The sequence below is a fragment of the Ursus arctos genome, unplaced genomic scaffold (assembly GCF_023065955.2).
Source record: "Ursus arctos isolate Adak ecotype North America unplaced genomic scaffold, UrsArc2.0 scaffold_15, whole genome shotgun sequence".
Lineage (NCBI taxonomy): Eukaryota > Metazoa > Chordata > Mammalia > Carnivora > Ursidae > Ursus > Ursus arctos.
Window position 1 is genome coordinate 46222008 of NW_026622819.1, and position 20456 is coordinate 46242463.

Here is a 20456-nt window from a genome sequence, read left to right on the forward strand (position 1 = left end):
GCTGGGGTAGACAGGCAATAAATGAGAACTCTAATACAAATAAGAATAAGAGTGTGTGTATGAGCCGGTCACCAAAATAGTCCTTTGAATCACTTGGGAATCCATTCAACTATGAGTAACAAAATCCAATTCACAGAAGTCTAAGCATTTAAGGGTTTGTTTGTTTGTTTGTTTTCTCCTCTCATAACAAGAAGTCTGGATGTAGGTAACCCAGGGATTCAAAAATATCATCAAGGACTCAGACCCATGTTGGTTTGTCACAACATGATCACAGGAGGACTGATACACTTCCAAACATCAAATTCATCTTTGGGAAGGGGAAAGGACAGTCATAGTGGCTTTCGCATCATTATTCCTTGACTTTTATTTGGAAAGGGAAGTCCTTCTAAGCAAATTTCCCCTTATAACTTATTATCTAGAATGAAGCCAACAGCCAAATCTCAAATCCATCCTATGACATATTTATGACTGTTTTAAAACAATTAGGGCCATCTGCCGAGCTTGGGGTAGGGACCTGGCATCTCTGAGACCAAGAGATGGAATATGTTGGTTTCCTGAAAAAATTAAAGAAGGATATTAAGAGAAGGAAAGGCTGTTGGTTGAGCAACAGACAGTATCTTCTTTAAGAGAGCACTCTTCCAGAACAAGGGACCATGTATACACACACCCTGCAGCTGGCCCCATGCCAGGCAACCGACAGATAACTAGTTCTTGTTGAGTGAATGAATGAATGAATGAATGAATTAATATTTTGATTTATTAAGGAGATAAACTAATAACAAAGAATAAAGAAGACTAGGGTGGCTGTCAGGAGATGCAAATATTTCAGAAATCTCCATGAGACCTTGTCTCACCTCTCTGAACCTCAATTTCTTCATCTGTAAAATAGGATTGAATAATCTCTTTACCATAAAGTGGATTTGGGGATTAAATGAGACCACTTATGGGCAAGTACTTTGGAATCATAAAGAATTAGGAAGATATGGTTTTTATAAGCTGTGGAAACAACGATAGGAGGAAGCTGGCATGAGTCAATTGGCCTTTGAAGTCATCCTCACAAATAGAAAAGGAGAAATGGTGCCTGGGTGGATACATGTTCTGACTGGTTCAAAAAGTCACTATTACATGGATCTTACCCTCTAAAGATAAAAGAGAGTTTCCATCTGAATAAAATTGAAAGTGCTGAAATCTTGGAAACCCGACTCTTGTTTTTCTGGTTAACCCAAAACTTGGATTAAGAAATTGAAAGTGGAAGAACTAGATGTAAAAAATGAAAAAGGACATCATTCAACTTCCCTGGAGATATCCTAGTTGGCTCAAATATAAAGAAATCACTATTTTCAGGTCATATTATACTGTGGAAACTCAGATAAATATAACTGGCTGCTGTGGGCAGTTGAGTTCAATTTGATTTCATATGGCTTAGTGATGGTGATTGCTATAGATATCCCAGTTATCTTCCAGGATTATGGTGGAGTAGCATGCCCACCCTCGTGATGTTAGATATGGCCACGTGACTTGATTTGGCCAGTGCCTGTGGGCAGAAGTGTCATGGGTCATTTGTAGCTGGGTGTCTATACGAATTTGCATGCAACTCACTATTTTCCCTTCCCCCTGACAGAGCAACTGGCTCTAAATAGTGAAAGCTCCACAACCCTAGATCCCTGAGAGAGAATGACATCAAGCAGAAACCCGTCCCCCAATGACGTCCAGTGAAAGCCAACAAAAACAAAATTTTATTGTTCTAAACCACTAAATTGTTTGTTTAACTGCAACATCATGTAACATAACCTAATATCACCTGGGCCTTATGGAAACAGCAACGAGGAGTGGTTAAGAACATTCAAGTGAGACAGTCCACAGTCAGAGGCTCTGACACTTACTATGTGCATGGCTACCATTTAATCCTCTGTAGCCTTGCTCTTGCTCCTGTATCAGTCTAGATCTGTGGTTCTAGATTTAGTTGCACCTTAAAATCACAAGAGAAACTTTTCTTAAAAAAAATATATATATATATTTATATATTATATTATTATATAAATATATAACAATATATATGTTATATATTATTATATATTATATAAAATAATATAATTATATATAATATATATATATTATATGACATATATATATATGGTCAAGAGAATGGGTTATTTTTAGGATGGGCAAAAAGCAGGTTTTTTGTTTTGTTTTGTTTTTATAATAATTTTTTATTATATTATGTTAGTCACCATACAGTACATCCCTAGATTTTGATGTAAAGTTCCATGATTCATTACTTGTGTATAACACCCAGTGCACCATGCAATATGTGACCTCCTTAATACCCATCACCAGCCTATCCCATTCCCCCATGCTCCTCCCCTCTGAAGCCCTTCGTTTGTTTCCCAGAGTCCATAGTCTCTCATGGTTCATTCCCCCTTCTGTTTACCCCCCCTTTCTTCTTCCTTTTCTTCTCCTACTGATCTTCCTACTTCTTATGTTCCATAAGTGAGTAAAACCATATGATAATTGTCTTCCTCTGCTTGACTTATTTCACTTAGCATTATCTCCTTCAGTCCCGTCCATGTTGCTGCAAATGTTGTGAAATCATTCTTTTTGATGGCTGAGTAATATTCCATTGTATATATGGATCATGGGAGAAGATATTTGCAAATGACACTACAGATAAAAGACCAGTCTCCAAGATCTACAAAGAACTTCTCAAACTCAATACACAGGAAACAAATAATCAAATCAAAAAATGGGCAGAAGATATGAACAGACACTTTTCCAATGAAGACATACAAATGGCTAACAGACACATGAAAAAATGTTCAAAATCATTAGCCATCAGGGAAATTCAAATCAAAACCACATTGAGATACCACCTTATGCCAGTTAGAGTGGCAAAAATTGACAAGGCAGGAAACAACAAACGTTGGAGAGGATGTGGAGAAAGGGGATTGCTCTTACACTGTTGGTGGGAATGCAAGTTGGTACAGCCACTTTGGAAAACAGTGTGGAGATGCCTTTAAAAGTTAAAAATTGAGCTACCCTATGATCCAGCAATTGCACTACTATTTACCCCAAAGATATAGACATAGTGAAGGGAAGGGCCATATGCACCCCAATGTTCATAGCAGCATTGTCCACAATAGCTAAATCGTGGAAGGAACCGAGATGCCCTTCAACAGATGACTGGATTAAGAAGTTGTGGTCCTTATATAAAAAGCAGGTTTTATAGCATTGGGAAAGATATCATTCAAAGGGGGAAATGTGTTTCTGCAGACAAGTATAATTTTTGTTAGTCAAAGATTCAGAAGGAGGTGGGGGAAAAAGTACTGGTGTACAAAATGTCAGGAGTGGTTATTTCTATATGCTGAGATCTGGGTGGCATGTTTTCTTTCATTCCCAGCAGGTGCTCAATAAGTATTTGTTCAATGAATAAATTCTCTTTGTGTGAGTGAACGTGTGCATTTCTTCACAGGCGCAGAGTGGAGCTCACCATACAGTTTAAGACAAAACATCATCACGGTCTGTTACACCTCCTCCTATTTTCTCTGATATCTGCTTACCTATCCCAACTTTTCTTTAATGTATCGAATAAGTGTCACTGCCTATGTAAGTATCCTTGAAAGATGCATAGTATTGCCTTGTATGTTATTTTTCAATTTACAAAACATTTGGCTATAGCTCTCATTCTGCTTTTTTTTTTTTTTTTACTTAACCCTATGTTTGAGATCTGTGTTACTATATGTACATTAATCTTTTGGCTTCTAATATGTCCCTTGTAGGGACATATCCCCTATTATACTCATATATTCTCTTAATGATGAGAGCCTCCAACTCTTCACTAACACAAAAAAATATTTCAATGACCAATCTCTTACACATCCTTACATGGACTAGAGAAAGGATTTCTTAGGGGTAGATATCCAGGAAAGGGATTATTAAACCATAGGCTAGTCACACACTTAATTTTCATAAGTACTGCCAAATCCAAACACCAGATCACTTTTTTTTTCCACTCCAAGATTATTATCATATTTGCCTATAGCTTTTCCACTAATTTTATGGTTTGGTCTTGCAATGGATCTCTAATTGGTCTCCCTCTGGAGCTCACCATTATATATGATAGGAGGTAGAAATCTAACATTTTTTTTTCTATAAATAAGTTAGTTTTCTCATTACTTTCTCCTAAAAATCTATCCTTTCTTCATTGGTTGGTGATGCTATCTCTGTTGTATGCTGTGTAGCATATTAGACAGGTAGCTAAATGTATGTGGCCATGTGTGTGCTCTGTGTTATTTATTCTGTTGCATTTGGGCTTTTGTTGGTGTTCTTGTGACCGTATCACATTATTTAATATGATGGCTTGGTAACAGGCTCTAATATTAAGAAGAGTGGTTTTGAACACTCCCACTACCTTTGGTTTTATTTTTATTTATTATTATTATTATTATTATTATTATTATTATTTGCTATTTTATATTTTATACTTCCCTGAAGATTCTAGAATCAGTTGTTGAGTGCTTAAAAAGAACCCGTTAGAGGATGGCTTGGGCACGGTCAAGGTAGTTGGAAGGCACAAACTTCCAGTTATAAGATAAATAAGTTCTGGGATGTAATGTACAGTATGGTCACTGAAGCTAATAATACTATATTGTATATTTGAAAATTGCTGAAAGAGTAGATCTTAAAAGTTCTCATCAAAAGAAAAAAATTGTAACCGCATGAGATAATGGATGTTGACAAAACTTATTATGGTAATCATTTTGCAATATATACACATACCAAGTTATGTTCTAAACCTAAAACTAATACAGTTTTATACGTCAGTTATATCTCAATAAAACTGGGGAAAAAAGACCTTGTTGAATTTTTATTGGAATTAGCTTAAATGACCTGATTTATTAAAAAAGAATTGATATCTTTACAAACGTTAAATCATTCCATTCATTAGCTGGGCACATCCGGTTGTCTTGTGTTCCTTAATAGAGTCTTAATTTTTTTTCATATAGGTCTTGTGCATCTTTGATTCATTACTACATACTATATGCTTTTTCTTGCTAATGGGATTTATACCTTATTTTTATATTTTCCAAACAATTATTGCTGAGATAGAGATTGCTGTTGACAGCTACTTTCTACTTCAATTGACATGGATTGCTTTTCAAAAAAAAAAAAAAGAATTGGGGGCGCCTGGGTGTCCTAGTCATTAAGCGTCTACCTTTGGCCCAGGGCGTAGTCCCAGGGTCCTGGGATCGAGCCCTGCATCGGGCTCCCTGCTCCACTGGGAGCCTGCTTCTTCCTCTCCCACTCCCCTGCTTGTCTTTCCTCTCTTGCTGGCTGTGTCTTTCTCTGTCAAATAAATAAATAAAATCTTTAAAAAAAATTATGAAACAAAAAGAGGGAAAAAGAGTAAATGAAAAGTTTGCCTTTGTAGGAAAAAGGCTATTTCTTCCTGTAAAACAGGAAGGAAGGAAACAAGAAAGGTTAAAGATAGAGAAAAATGTAGTGGATTACGTGAAGGAAGTTCAACAGATCATTTCTTGAATGAAATAGTCCTGAGAGGTCGAAACCACGACCCCGGAAGAAAGAAAATAATTTTCTGTTAGAAAATCCAGTCCAGTCATGGCAATCAAGGAGTTAGTAGGGAAAGAACTCTTTTCAAAAAGAGTTACATAAGCAGAATTGAAGAACTAGACCTTCAGAGGAAAAGAAAACAAGATCGAAATGAAATGTAAACATTATATTCTCCACCGACTTCCCCATCTATAAAATGAGGAGGCTGAACTAAATCATCTAAACTTCCTTCTACCTCAAGTCTTTGAAAATATTCTTTTTAGAAAATGAAGCAGCAGGAGTGGACAAATAATTTTAAGTGTGAATTAATCTCCTCTACTGCCTCTCCTCTTTTACTTTAATCTCTGGCAAAGAGAATTTTGAGAAGAGTTATTCTCCATGGGAACTCAAGGGGAGTAAGTTTAGTTCATGTGACTACACGGAGACAATTTGGGAATGGCCACTCTCAGAGAGGAACTGGATTATTTTTATCCCTGTCATTTTGGCGGGTTACTGAATTGGCTCTTCCCTGCCATCAGCGCTACCCCCACTCTAATATCGAAGTTCTTTTCAACTGGCTCCATGCATTTTAAAAGATTTTCTCACTTGGGCAGGGACGAGGAAGAGGGAGAAGTGAAACTTCTGGAGTTGCATTGTTAAAGGAAACTTGTTCTTCTCAGACTCTTCGCTGCCAAATTTTTACTCCAAGTTCCTCTTTTGTGAGGTAGGAGGGATGTTTTTCATATCCAAAAAAAAAAAAAAAAAAAATTGAGACAAAGTACAAAACCTACCACCTGAGTGTCTTATGTAACAGAGCTGTTTCTTCACTCGGACGTGTTCAGTTTCTCATTTTCACAGCGAGCCCAATCCCCTCACCAACACCGCTAAGGTAACTTGGAAAGAAATCAAAGCCATGCTTTTGAAGAATGATGAATCTGAAAATCAATTCATCTCAAAATGCACAAGTACATTTTGCAAATAGGCGGAGATACAAATAAATTGTTAAAAATGAATATAACATTATTACTAATAATAGCACAAAATTGAATATAACCAATTGCCATGTGCCATGAATATAAACGTTCATAATGCATCATCAATATAAACATTCAGCAACCCCTGAAAAGGATATTGTAGGTGTATATTTATTGTTGTGAAAAGATCTTCAGGGCGGGAGTGAGGAAAACGATCTTCACAATTGAATGTGGCAATCAAGACAGAAAAGATTACACACAATCTTAACTGTATTTGTAAGAGAAAACACACCCACACAGACACAAGCGGGCACAATGATACAAAAATCATGAACAACGGTCCCCTCTGAGCAGAGGAAATAAACAATTTGGGGCTCCTTTTTCTTTATATGTCTATATTTTTCAATTTTGTATAACAATTAATTTACATTCTCACATTAAAACAAAAGATTGGAAGAGAAAGAAAACATAAAAAAATAAAAAGGCAATGGATGCCAGATATGTATGTCTTAGTCTTAGCAAGTCCAAAGTTTAAAGGCAGAAAAGTTTGAGTCAAGCAGCAAACTTTCCTCATGGGTGAGTTTCCTCCTCTGTGAAGTAGGAACAGCTGCCTTCCTCTGGTACAGAGGTTTTGTGACGAGTAAAGTATCTTCCCGCAAACAATCAGCGCCAAGTTAAACGTACACTTGCCAAAGACACAGTAATTTCACTCTGAGATATTCACCCAAGAGAAATAACAATATGTCCACCCAAGTACGTAAATGCCTGTAATATTCCCAGTCACCAAGAACTGGAACATTCACACAACAAAATGCTAGGCGGCAATAAAAAAAGAGGAAACTACCGATACATACAACATCTCAAAAACATGAGGTCAGGTGAAAAATCTAGACACAAAAGACTATATACTACACTATGTCATCTCCATGAGGTCCTAAAACAAGGCAAAACTGTAGAGATAAGGAAACACATCAGGAGTTGCTCAGGGCCAGAGAGGAAGGGAGGGGGTCGCCTGCGAAGAGGTCCATGGGAACTCCCTGGCGTGATGGAAAGGTCTGTATCTTGAATGTGGTGGTGGTTACATAAACGTACATATTTGCCAATATGATATATGCTTAAAATGAGTGAATTTTATTGTATGTAAATTATACCTTAAAATAGCTGGTTTTAGCAGCAGAACTTAAGGGGGAAAATACGCTAGCCAGCAAAGTATATAAAAATACATTGTAAATAAAGCCCTATGGAAATGTAAGGAATTTTTCTTAAGTGCATTTCTTTTAAAACTAAACAAAGTACAAAGAAACAACCTTGGAATATATTCAGCTAATGACAATTTCCCTTTGATAAATGGGGGAGTGGGTGTAAGCAAAGAGAAAAAAGAATAATTGTTATCTGTTCCTCTGTCTTTTTAGCTGTGTTAAATTTTACATAAGAGTTCAGGGGGAAAAAAAATATATATATATTTCCTTTCAATTATTTTAAGTCTTTTCTCTGCTAAATACTTAGTTGGAAAGTAGAGAGGAGAAAACAGAAGAGAAAAAACTTCCTCAGTTTCAACTCCAAAACCTGCCATTGGAAACCTGGCAAAACTGCCATTGGATGACAAATATTTGGAAAACCTTCAAGCTCACATTCTGTGTTTCCAATGACACTTTAGAGAAACCAACTCAGAGTTGTGAATTACTTGCTTGAAGCCTCATGCTAGCAAGTGGGAGAGCCAGACGCTTCCACGTGCCCAAAGCCTGGACACCCGGTCACCACCCTATTCCGCCTCAAAGAAAAGCTTTCTGCAGAATACATATACAGTAAGAACCAATGTGGGTCTGGGGAGAGGGCCTGGGAGGAGGAAGATGTTTGGAAATAAGAAGTGGGAAAGGTGGGGGGGTGCTGCATACAAGGAGAAGGAGCCCAGAGAGGAAATGGTGAGGCCTCCGAAGTCAGGTCCTCCTTTCACAGCTGTGGCCTGGCTGGCCTCTGGTGCCCCTTACAGTGGGCATGGAGGGGGGGAGGGGTACCCACATGACACAGCCTGGACTGTGCCTAAGGGTGACTGCCCAGTGTGTCTGCCATGGGGTGGGGCATTCATGTGCTGAGGGTTCCCTGAATCTCTGGGTTGAAAAGGAACAGCTAAAAACCCTCCTTGTTAAACTGGGGGACGCTTACATTTTGTTTCTAATTTGTCTTGTCTGCCTCCTTGCCCGGGTTCTGGGTTCTTGATGCAAGAGGAGCCCGAAACCAGGCATGTGTTGTCTGGCTTCACTCCGTATTCCCTCTTTATTTATTTATTTATTTATTTATTTATTTTTATTTTTTTTTTTTTAAAGATTTTATTTATTTATTCGACAGAGAGACAGCCAGCAACGCCCTGAGCCGAAGGCAGATGCTTAACCGCCGTGCCACCCAGGCGCCCCCCGTATTCCCTCTTTAAAGAAGGGAGTTTGAAGTCATTGGGGGACCTGCAGGAAGCCACAGAGATTTACACCCTCTTTACAGCATTGTATTTCTGGGGTGTAAATTTAAATTATTTATTTAAGTTTTTAATTTTTAAAGTTTTATTATTTTTTATTATTTTTTAAAGTATTCATAAGATCGCTTCCATTGGTTTTATATTAGTATGATCACAAAGTAATGAATGATCATTATGTATCTCTCTTTATTTCCTACAAAGGAAAAACAGGCTAAATAGCTTATTGATCCCACCACTAATCAGTAGTGTTGTGATGTAGACCCTGCCATTCATAATCACTCAGGGCATATCTTAGCTTTGGTGAAGAACTTTTCTCATTTCTTGCAATATGAACATGCTCTGTATTCTCACATTTTTATTTAAATGCTCTTTTTATTGCACATTTTTTAATGTCTTCAGTATTGATTGTCCACTATGGGCATGTCATAATTTATTTAAATAAGTCCCCTTTACTAAATAGTTAAGTTTTTCCCCTCAATGTTTTACTGTTAGAAACAGCACTTTAATAACACCTCCTATGAAGTATTTTTCACAAAAATATTGAAATTGGATCTAATCAGGCACTTAACTGTAACTTCTCATTTACAGGAAATGAAACAATTTGAGAAGTCCACAATGTGGGACATTTCAAAGAACAACTCATCTAGTTTTTCAACAAGTCAATGGCATGGACAAAAGGGAGGAGTCACTATTCGAGAGGAGAAGAAACTAAAAGACAAAAGAACAAAATGCTGTCTGCAGGTCTTGTTGGGTTACTAATTTGAATGAATCAATTATAAACAGACAGGGGGAAATCAGGAAATTCAAATATGAACTGGTATTAAATAATGATCACCGGTTTTATAGGTACAATTATGGTGATGACATAAAAATTTTATTTCATATTTTAGAGAGGTATACTGAAGTATTTAAATAAATAGCCATTACTTTAAGACATAGTTTGTTCCTAAAAATGTTGAGGACTGTGAACAAAGAAACAAAAGTTACAAAGATGAAGCAAATGGCAATCATGGAACTGAAAAATACAATAAATAAAATAACTGAAATGAGAACTTGACAGATGGGCTCAATACTAGAGTGGAGATAATTGAGGAGAAAAGCAGAGAACTTGAGGACAGACTAATAGAATTACCTGATCTAGTGACAGAAAGAAAAAAGACAAAAACAACAACGACAACAACAAAAAACAAACCCAGAGTCTTAGCAACCCTAACTACTAAAACAAAAGAGTTAACACTCACATCATTGGAGTTCCAGAAGGAGAGGAAAGAGTAATGGGAACCAGTAATAATGGCTAGAAACTTTTCAACTAGGCAAGAAAGAAACATATATTCAAGGAGCTGAGAAAACCTCAAACGAGAGAAATCAAAAAAATCATTCCACACCAAGAAAAATCATAGTCACATTTCTGAAAGTTAAAGACAAAGAAAAAAATCTTAAAAGCAGAAGAGAGAAATGACTCATTGTTTGGGGGGGGAAACACGAATTTGAGTGACAGTGGATTTCTCATCTGACACCATAGAGGTCAAAGGAAGTGACACATTTTCAAGTCATAAAGAAAAGAACTGTCAAACATGAATTCTATATCTGGTAAAAATACCTTCCGGAACAAAGGGGAAATAAAGACATTCTCAGATGAAGGAAATTCTTAATTAATGTAGAGGAACTATTTAACACAATTATATTATGAGTGGGAGGAGGGGAAGGGAGATTAAGTTTCCATACTTCATCCAAACTGGTAAAATATTGACACTAGTAGACTGAGACAAGTTAGGCATGTATTACGCAATACATAGAGAAACCACTAAAAATCTATACAAGGAGACACACTCAAAAACATGACAGATCAATCAAAATGAAACTCTAAAAAACGTTCCAGTAACCCACAAGAAGTCAAGAAAAAGAAAATAGAAAGAAAAACAGAATAAATTTAAAAATGAAATATAAAATGGGAGACTTAGGTCTTAATGTATTAATAATTTCATTAAATGGAAATGGTCTAAAAACCTCAGTTAAAAAGGAGAGCTTGGGAGAGTGGATTAAAAAGCATTATCAGTTTGCATGCATGATCAGCTATCTACACTTCAAATATACACAGAGAAGCAGGTTGAGAATAAAAGGATAGAAATATACTATTACAGGCTGAACTGTATCGCCCCCAAATTCATGTTAATGTTTTAACTTTCAGTATCACAAAAGGTAACGGTATTTAGCATTAGGGCCTTTAAAGAGCTAATTTAAAAGGGTCATGGGGTTGATCCTAATCCAATATGACTCATGTCCCTATAAGAAGAGGGAATAGGACACAAAAAGAGGATGACAAAGTGAAGACACAGTAAGACTTAGCAGCCATCTGCAAGCCAGAGACCTCAGAAGAAACCAAACCTGCTGACACCTTGATCTTAGACTTCTATCTTCCAGAATTGTGAGAAAATATACAGGTATATATTTTTAAAGATTTTATTTATTTATTTATTTATTTATTTATTTATTTGAGATGGAGAGAAAGAGCAAGAGCAGGAGGAGGGGCAGAGGAAGAGGGAGAAGCAGACTCCCCACTGAGTAGGGAACCCAATGCAGGGCTCAATCCCAGGACCCCGGAATCATGACCTGAGCCATGAAAGCAGATGCTTAACCAACTGAACCACCCGGGTGACCCAAAAATATATTATTTATTTATTTATTTATTTATTTATTTATTTTATTTTTTTATTTTTTTAAAGATTTTATTTATTTATTTGACAGAGAGACAGCCAGCGAGAGAGGGAACACAAGCAGGGGGAGTGGGAGAGGAAGAAGCAGGCTCATAGTGGAGGAGCCTGATGTGGGGCTCGATCCCATAACGCTGGGATCACGCCCCGAGCCGAAGGCAGACACTTAACTGCTGTGCCACCCAGGCGCCCCCCAAAAATATATTTTTTAAACCACCCAGTCTATGGTATTTTGTTATGGCAGTTCTAGCAAACTAATATGCCAGGAATGGCCAGCAATCCCTGTACCAACGGATAAAAGATGACTCCAGACTTTGCTGTGAAAGAGAGGAGAAGGCAAAGGAGTCAAGGCTCAGAGGCGAGGACCCTTCGCTCTTCTTTGCTCCCGCTCTTATTGGTACTTCAGGATCAGCACAAATCCTTATCCCTGTTTCTCCAGACAAGGGGCCTTACTGAAACAGGAGGATCTGTTTACAGGAAAGATACGATAGGCTAAGCTGTGTTTTCTACGAGTTCTGCTAAACACAGCCTGAGGGACAATGCCTGCATCTCCTAGATCACAGGGTGGTTGTTTGGGCTAGGAAAGTTTCCGGAAGGCAACTCCCTGCGCAATGGCGGAGTGGTCACGCGGGCCTGGGCATTCCAAAGGCCTATGCCTTTCTCCAAAATCTTCCCTGCCCTGAGTGGCCTCCGTGTTACATTTTAGCAAGCCAGGTATTATGGCTGATTTCATGCTCTACATTCACCCCAACACTAATACAGATACGACCATGCAAACACTAATGTAAACATTAATCTCAGAAAGCATGAGTGGTTATAGTATCACCATATAGATTCTACTTCGGACCAAAAGATACTACCAGAGGCAGGAAAGGGCAATGACCCATCTACATATGTAGCAATCCTAAATGTATATGCAGGAAACAGAGCTGCAAAATATGTGAAGTAGGGGTGCCTGGGTGGCACAGCGGTTAAGCGTCTGCCTTCAGCTCAGGGCGTGATCCTGGCATTATGGGATCGAGCCCCACATCAGGCTCCTCCACTATGAGCCTGCTTCTTCCTCTCCCACTCCCCCTGCTTGTGTTCCCTCTCTCCCTGGCTGTCTCTATCTCTGTCAAATAAATAAATAAATCTTAAAAAAAAATATGTGAAGTAAAAGCTGACAGAACTAAAAGAAGTAGAAAAATTCACAATTATAGTTGGAGACCTCAAGACTCCTCTCTCAATAACTGAAAGAATAACTGGACATACAATCAGGATATAGAAGGATATAGAAGGATATAGAAGAACTCCACAACACTACAGCTAGCAGGAGCTAACCAACCTTTATAAATGCCCATCAATAGCAGAATACACATTTTCTCCAAGTTATCACAGAACGTATACCGAAGATAGACAATATCTTGGGTCATCAAACAAACTTTAACAAATGTTTAAAAATTGAAATCATCTAGAGTATGTTCTCTGCCTACAGTGAAATCAAACTAGAAATCAATAACAGAAAGCTACCAGGAAAATCTCCAAACACTTGGGAACTAAACAACATACTTCTAAATAGCCCAAGAATCAAAGAGGATCTCTCGAAGAAGTAGAAAGTACGCTGAGCCGAATAAAAATCATGCTGGATCATGTGGGACACAGCTAAAGCAATGTGGAGAGGAAAATTTATAGCACTAAAGCATACATTAGAAAAGGAGAAAAATCGCAATCAGTAATCTGAGCTCCTACCCCAGAAACCTGCAAAAAGATGTGAAAAGGAAACCTAAGCCAAAAGAAAGAAAAAAATAAGAAGAAAGGAGCAAAAATCTATGAAATTTACAACAGAAAAACAATAATGGAAACGAGCTTATTCTTTGAAAGAACAATAAAATTGACAAACCTCTAGCAAACTGACAAAAAAAAAAAAAAAAAGGAAAAGGAAAGAAAAACAGAGGGGACACAAACTACCAGTATCACAAATGAAAGGAGATACCACTGAGTAAAATGGACCAATTCCTCAGGAAACATAAATTTCACAAGTCACCCAATATGAAATAGATAATTTGAATAGCTAAGTATTAAAGTAAACTGAATTCATAACTTAAAACTTTCCCCAAAAGAAATCTCAGGGCACCTGTGTGGCTCAGTCAGTTAAGTGTCTGACTCTTGGTTTCAGCTCAGGTCTTGATCTCAGGGTCCTGGGATTGAGCCCCGCATCGGGCTTCAAACTCAATGGGGAATCTGCTGGGGATTCTCTTTCCCTCTCACTCTGCCCCTTCCTCCTCTCTTTCTTTCTCTCTCAACCACTCTCTCTCTGTCTCTCTCAAATAGATAGGTAAATCTTTAAAAAAAAAATCTAAAAAGAAAAAAGAAATCTCCAGGCCTGATGGTTTCATTGGAGAATTTCAAAAACATTTAAAGAAGAATTAATACCAATTCTACACAATATTCTCAAGAAAATGGAAGAGGAGAAAACTCCCAATTCATTTCATGAATCCAGTATGACTCTGATATCAAAATAAGCCAAAGACATACAAAAAATAAATAAATAAAAAATAAATAAAAACTATGTACCAATATCCCTCAAGAATATAGACACACGAATCTTTAACAAAATATTAGAAAACAGTATTTAGCAACATATAAATGGAATTACACACTATGACCAAATGGGGGTCTATTTCAAGGGTACAGGGCTGATTCAACAAAAAAAATTAACCAGTGTAATCCACTGAAAAATCATATGACCACATCAATTGATGGTGTGGGTCATAATACTGTTTTGCATACTTGAAAACTGCTAAAAGAACCTTGAAAATTTTATAACTATGTATGATGACAGATGTTAGCTAGATTTATTGCGATGATTATTTTGCAATATACGCATCTATCAACCATTATGTTGTGTACCTGAAATTAAAATGTCATTATCAATATAATATAATGTCAATTATACCTCAATACAAAAAGGAGAACCCAGAAATAAACCCACACAAATATGACCAACAGATTTTTTGACAAAGGTACAAATGCAATTCAACGGGGAAAAGATACACTTTTCAACAAATGGTACTAGAACAACTGAGCATCCATAGGCAAAACAAAAAAAACAAAACAAAACAAAAAACCCAAAAAAACAAAAACAAAAACAACCTCGACCTAACTTTAAACCTTATACAAAAATTAATCACTAAAATGGATCATGAATTTAAATGTAAAACATACAACTATTAAGTATTTAGGAAAAATTATAGGAGAAAAATCTTCTGGATCTAGGACTTGGCAAAGTGTTTTCAGACTAGACACTAATATCATGCTTCTCATAAGGAAAAATTGATCAATTGGACTATATGAAAATTGTAAACATTTTCTCTGTGAAAGATCCTGTGAAGAGGAAATTAGATAAGTTACAGACTAGGAGAATATATTTGCAAACCATATATCCAACAAAAGACTAGTATCTAGAAAATACGAAAAATTCTCAAAACTCAACAGTAAACAAAACAAAAAATTCCAATCACAAGATAAACAAAAGACACAAATGGAAATTTCACTTAAGAGGATATACAGATGGCAAATAAGCACATGATAAGATGTTCAACATCATTCGTCAATAGTGGAATACAAATTAAAACCATAATGAGGTACCGCCATAACCTATCAGATTGGCTAAAATTTAGCAGTGACAACTCCAAATGCTGACAAGTATCCAGAGATACTGGATAACTCATTAACTGCTGGTGAGATTGTAAATGGCACGTCTGCTCTGGAAAATAATTTGGCAGTTTTGAAATATCTGATGTGGAAGTTGGTCTAAGATCAATTTTTAAGTAACAAAGCAAGTTACAGAACAATATGTATAATTTGATCCTGTTTTTAAAAACACACAGCACAGGGCGTGCCTGGATAGCGCAGTCGTTAAGCATCTGCCTTCGGCTCAGGGCGTGATCCCGGCGTTCTGGGCTCGAGTCCCATATGGGGCTCCTCTGCAGGAGGAGTTCTCCTCCCAGCAGGCTGGGAGCCTGCTTCTTCCTCTCCCACTCCCCCTGCTGTGTTCCCTCTCTTGCTGGCTGTCTCTCTGTCACATAAATAAATAAAATCTTAAAAAAAAAAAAAAAAAACCTCAGCACAGAACAAATGTGTATTATATGGGTATTTATATGTGCATTTGTTTAGAGAAAGTTGTGGAAGGCTACACAAGCAACTGTGAATAAGGATCACCTCTTCATTGCGGAATGAGAAGGAAGACGGAGGAAAGTACTTTTTCCAGATGTGATTAGAGGAAGTCTAGAGCAGCAATATTCAATAGAACATTCAGTGATGATGGAAATGTTTTATACTGTGCTTTCCAGTAGGGAAGCCACTAGCCACATGTGGCAATTGAGCAACGAAAATGCGGCTAGTGTGACTAAGAAACTGATTTTTTTTTTTTTTAAGCAGGCTCTACGCCCAATGTGGGGCATGAACTCACAAGCCCAAGATCAAAAGTCACATACGCTTCTGACTGAGCCAGCCAGGCACTCTAAGAAACTGAATTTTTAATTTAATTTTAATTAATTTAAATTTTAAACTCCCATATATGGCTAGCAGCTAACTTATTGGACAGCACAATTCTAGAATCAAAGTGGATGGAATCACATCCTGTTTCTAGAACTTTCTAAGTGTCAGTCTCTGAATTTAATTTCTTCATCTGTGGTAAGGGATTTTTCTACTACTAAATTGTGTCGAATCTGCTCAACACTACACTTCGGAAAACACTGATAATGTAATTATCACAACTGGGTCTGAGCTAAAGAGCGATCTGACGGTAATAGAGATTTGGGGCTCTCCAGCAAATGGGGAATAGATGTCAATAAAGAACAAGTGGTAGATTGAGTCTTGGGGCACATTAACACTTAGGGCCATAGAAAAAGAGGATCCAGCCACAGATACTAAGAACAAACACAGAACAATAGGAAGAAAATCAGGATAAGTGGTATCACTCCCTGAGAGCGAAAGGAAGAGAAAGTCTTAAGAAGTATGGTTTAGTTAGTGGGGTCAAATGCTACAAAAAGGTCAAGTGTGATAAAGATTAAGAAATAACCACTGCACTTACATTGAACTTTTGCTTAATGGCTTCATTGGAGGAGCGGAGCGAGAAGCCAGATTGCATTAGTTTAAGGAGGAAATGGGAGGCAGGGAAATGGATATTTGGAACAGAAGAGTTTGGCTCAAAAGTAAAGGAAGGAGAAAGGAGAGTAGCCAGAAGTTGTTAAAGGGTCAAGGGAAAGTTGTTAGGGGCTTTTGTTTGTTATGCTCACAGGCAGAGGGGACGGTTCCAATAGAAAGCAAAAGACCAGAGATATAGATAAGAACGGAATGTATATATATCAAGACCTCTTTTAGAGTTCTCATAGTCATGGTCCTCGTTCAAAGCTCAAACTAGACGCCCTTCCACTAAGATCAGGATCAAAGCAACGTATGCCCCCTCCTCTTCACCATCATACTGCAGTCTTAACCAATGCAAAGACAGGAAAAAGAAATAAAAGGTATATAGATGGGGAAGGAAGAAATAAATCTCTTTTGTTCACGTGTGACATAATTGTTTACATAGGAAATCCCAAAGAAATGACCCTCCCCCCAAAAAAATTCCTGGAATAAGCCATTACAGCAAGGTTGCAGGATACAAGGTTAATATCAAAAGTCTATTGCTTTCCTATATATCAGCAATGAAAAATTGGAACTTGAAATTAGAAACATAAAACCATCTATATTAGTACCAAAAAATGAAATATTTAGTATAAATCTAACAAAATTTGTATAAGATATATATGAGAAAAGCTACAAAATGATGAAAGAAAACAAAGAATTAAATAAATGGACAGATATTCCATGTTCATGAATCAGAAGACTTTGTATTGTTAAGAGTCAGTTCCTCCCAACTTGATCTATAGACTCAAAGTAATCCCATCAAAACCCCAGAAAGTCATGTTGTGGGTATTGACAAACTGATTCTAAAGTGTGTGGAGAGAGGCAAAAGACCCAGAATAGTCAACATAATACTGGAGAACAAAGTCAGAGGATTGACGCTACCCAATTTCAAGCTTTACTTTAAAGCTACACCAATCCAGACAGTGTTCTATTAACCAGAGGATAGAAAAATAAATACATGGACAAAATAGAGAGCCAGGAAAGAGAAGCACGCAGATACAGTCATCTGCTCTTTGACAAAGGAGCGAAGGCAATCCAATGGAGAAAGGATTGTTTTTTCAACAAATGGTGCTGGAACAACTGGATATCCATGGGCAAAAAAAACAAACCTAGATGCAGACCTTACGCCCTTAGAAATATTAACTCAAAATGGATCATAGCCTGAAATATAAAGTGTCAAACTATAAAACTCCTAGAAGATAATGTAGGAAAAAATCCGGATGACCTTAAGCATGGCAATGACTTTTTAGATACAAGACCAAAGACATGATCCATGTAAGGAAAACAATGATAAACTGGACTACATTAAAATTAAAAAGTTCAGCTCTGCAAAGGCACTGTCAAGAGAATGGGAAAACAAGCCACGTATCGGGAGGAAATTTTTTGCAAAAGATATCTCATATGACCAAATGCAAAATGCAAAATATGCAAATTACACTTAAAACTCAACAGTAAGAAAATCAACAACCTGATTGAAAAATGGCCAAAATATCTGAATAGACACTTCACCAAAGAAGATACATAGATGGCAAATAAACAATAAGAACACGTTCAACCTCCCGTGTTATTAGAGAATGCTAACTAAAACAACGATGTTACTACATACTGACTAGAATCGTATGGCCCACCAGCTGCAGGCCTGGACGTGCAGCAGCAGGAACTCTCATTCACTGCTGATGGGGCTGCAAACTGGCCACTTTGGAAGCCAGTTTAATAGTTTCCTACAATACTAAACCTACTCTTACCATGCAAGCCATCAAATATGTTCCTTAACCTGCAAGCGAATGTTTATAGCAGCTTTATTCAGAGCTGCCCAAACTTGGAAGCAACCAAGATGTCCTTCAATAGGTCCATGAATAAACAAACTATGGTACATCAAAATAATGAACTATTATTCCACGATTAAAGGAAATTAGCTATGAAGCCACAAAAATAAATAGAGGGACCTTAAATGCATACTACTTAGTGAAAGAAGTGAATCTGAAAAGACCGTATACTATACAATTCCAACCTTATAACGTACTGGAAGAGGTGAGACCGAAAAAAAAAAAAAAAAAGGTTAGTGTTTGTTCTGGGTTTGGGGGGAGTGAGGGTTGAAGAGGTGGCACAGAAGGGCTTTTTCGGGCAGCACAACTATTCTCTATGATACTATGATGGTGGATACACGTCCTTTTGCCTTTTCCCAAACCCACAGAACGCACAATGCAAAGCATGAACCCTCAGGTAAACTATGGACTTCGGTTGATAATGATGTGTCAATGTTGGTCTACCAGTTACACCAAATGTCCCACACTGGGGAGAGCTGCTGATGGTGGAGGTGAATGTGTGTTCAGGAGAGAGGAGGGTGCTTAGACGGGAACTTTCTGTACTTTCCACTCAATTTTGCTGTGAGTCTAAAACTGCTCTTAAAAAAAAAAAAAAAAAGACTCTATTGAGAAATGCGTGAATCGGCCATCATCCAAGGTGCCGGAACTGCCAGATAGAACGAACCCCATCTCAGCAATCCACAGTACAAAACAAAGAAGGTTACCTTAGAGCATTTCCTCATAGGCCGAAGGGGATTTTCTTCTTTGCTTATTTTTACAACTTGTGGAAGAAAACATTCAGTTCTTAGGAGGCCCGGGGACAGTCAGCTAGACAGCCAAGGGCCAACTTCCTGAGAAGCTTTACAAAAGCGTGGCAGCGTCCAGACTTCTCCTTCCCAGGGCTGCCAATACAATGTCGTTGCCATGGAAGCCAGGTAGGACAGGTCTGCTGTTGAGCTGGAGACATGCCCATTCCTACATGGCTGTTCACCGCCCCAGCCCGTTGTTGATATTTTCTCGTTTTAGTCTGTACTGTGTTATGTTTTCCAGAGCACTCGTCACACACAACCAGAAAACTTGCTGTCATTTTCCCTCCCCCTCTCTCTAGGTCAGTGGTTTGCAAACCTTGGCTGTACATTGAAATCACCTGGGGAGATTGAAGAACTATAAACATCTGGGCCCCCTCCTCCTGAAATTCTGATTCAATTGGTCTGGGCACAGGTAGGTTGGCCAAGCTTCCCCGGTGATTGTAATTTCCAGCCAATGTTGCAAATTATTGGTCTCAGAGAGTCCTTGAGATTCACACAGTCTCCTACACTCCAGCCACTCATATGAAAAGAGTTGTGCCTATCTCATAAATGAATTTTAAAGACACTCTTCCCTTCCCCACTCCATCCCAGCACATACAGGAAGGTTCTAGGAAATGAACTTTCAGACAATCTATTCACTCCTGTTCACAGATATGTATTAAGCACCTACATGTGAGTGCTAGGCACTGAGAAGCTAGATACTTCCCTCAAAGAGTTCAGTATAAAAAGCATTATCAACCAAACACCTTTATTACAAAGGACTGAGTTAGAGGGTCACTAGTTATGGTTGTAGTTTTGTACAGACTCTGTTTGACAGGTCTCTGCCCTGGCTCAGAGCTGTGCCAGCCAGGAGGAGGGAGCCTGTTTCTAATTCACTCAAAGATGCCACACGTGCTAGGGAGGGTCCTGGCCTCACGTAGCGTAACCCGAGCTAGGCGTCAGTGGTGTGGTTGGCATAGGGGAGGTACTCCACT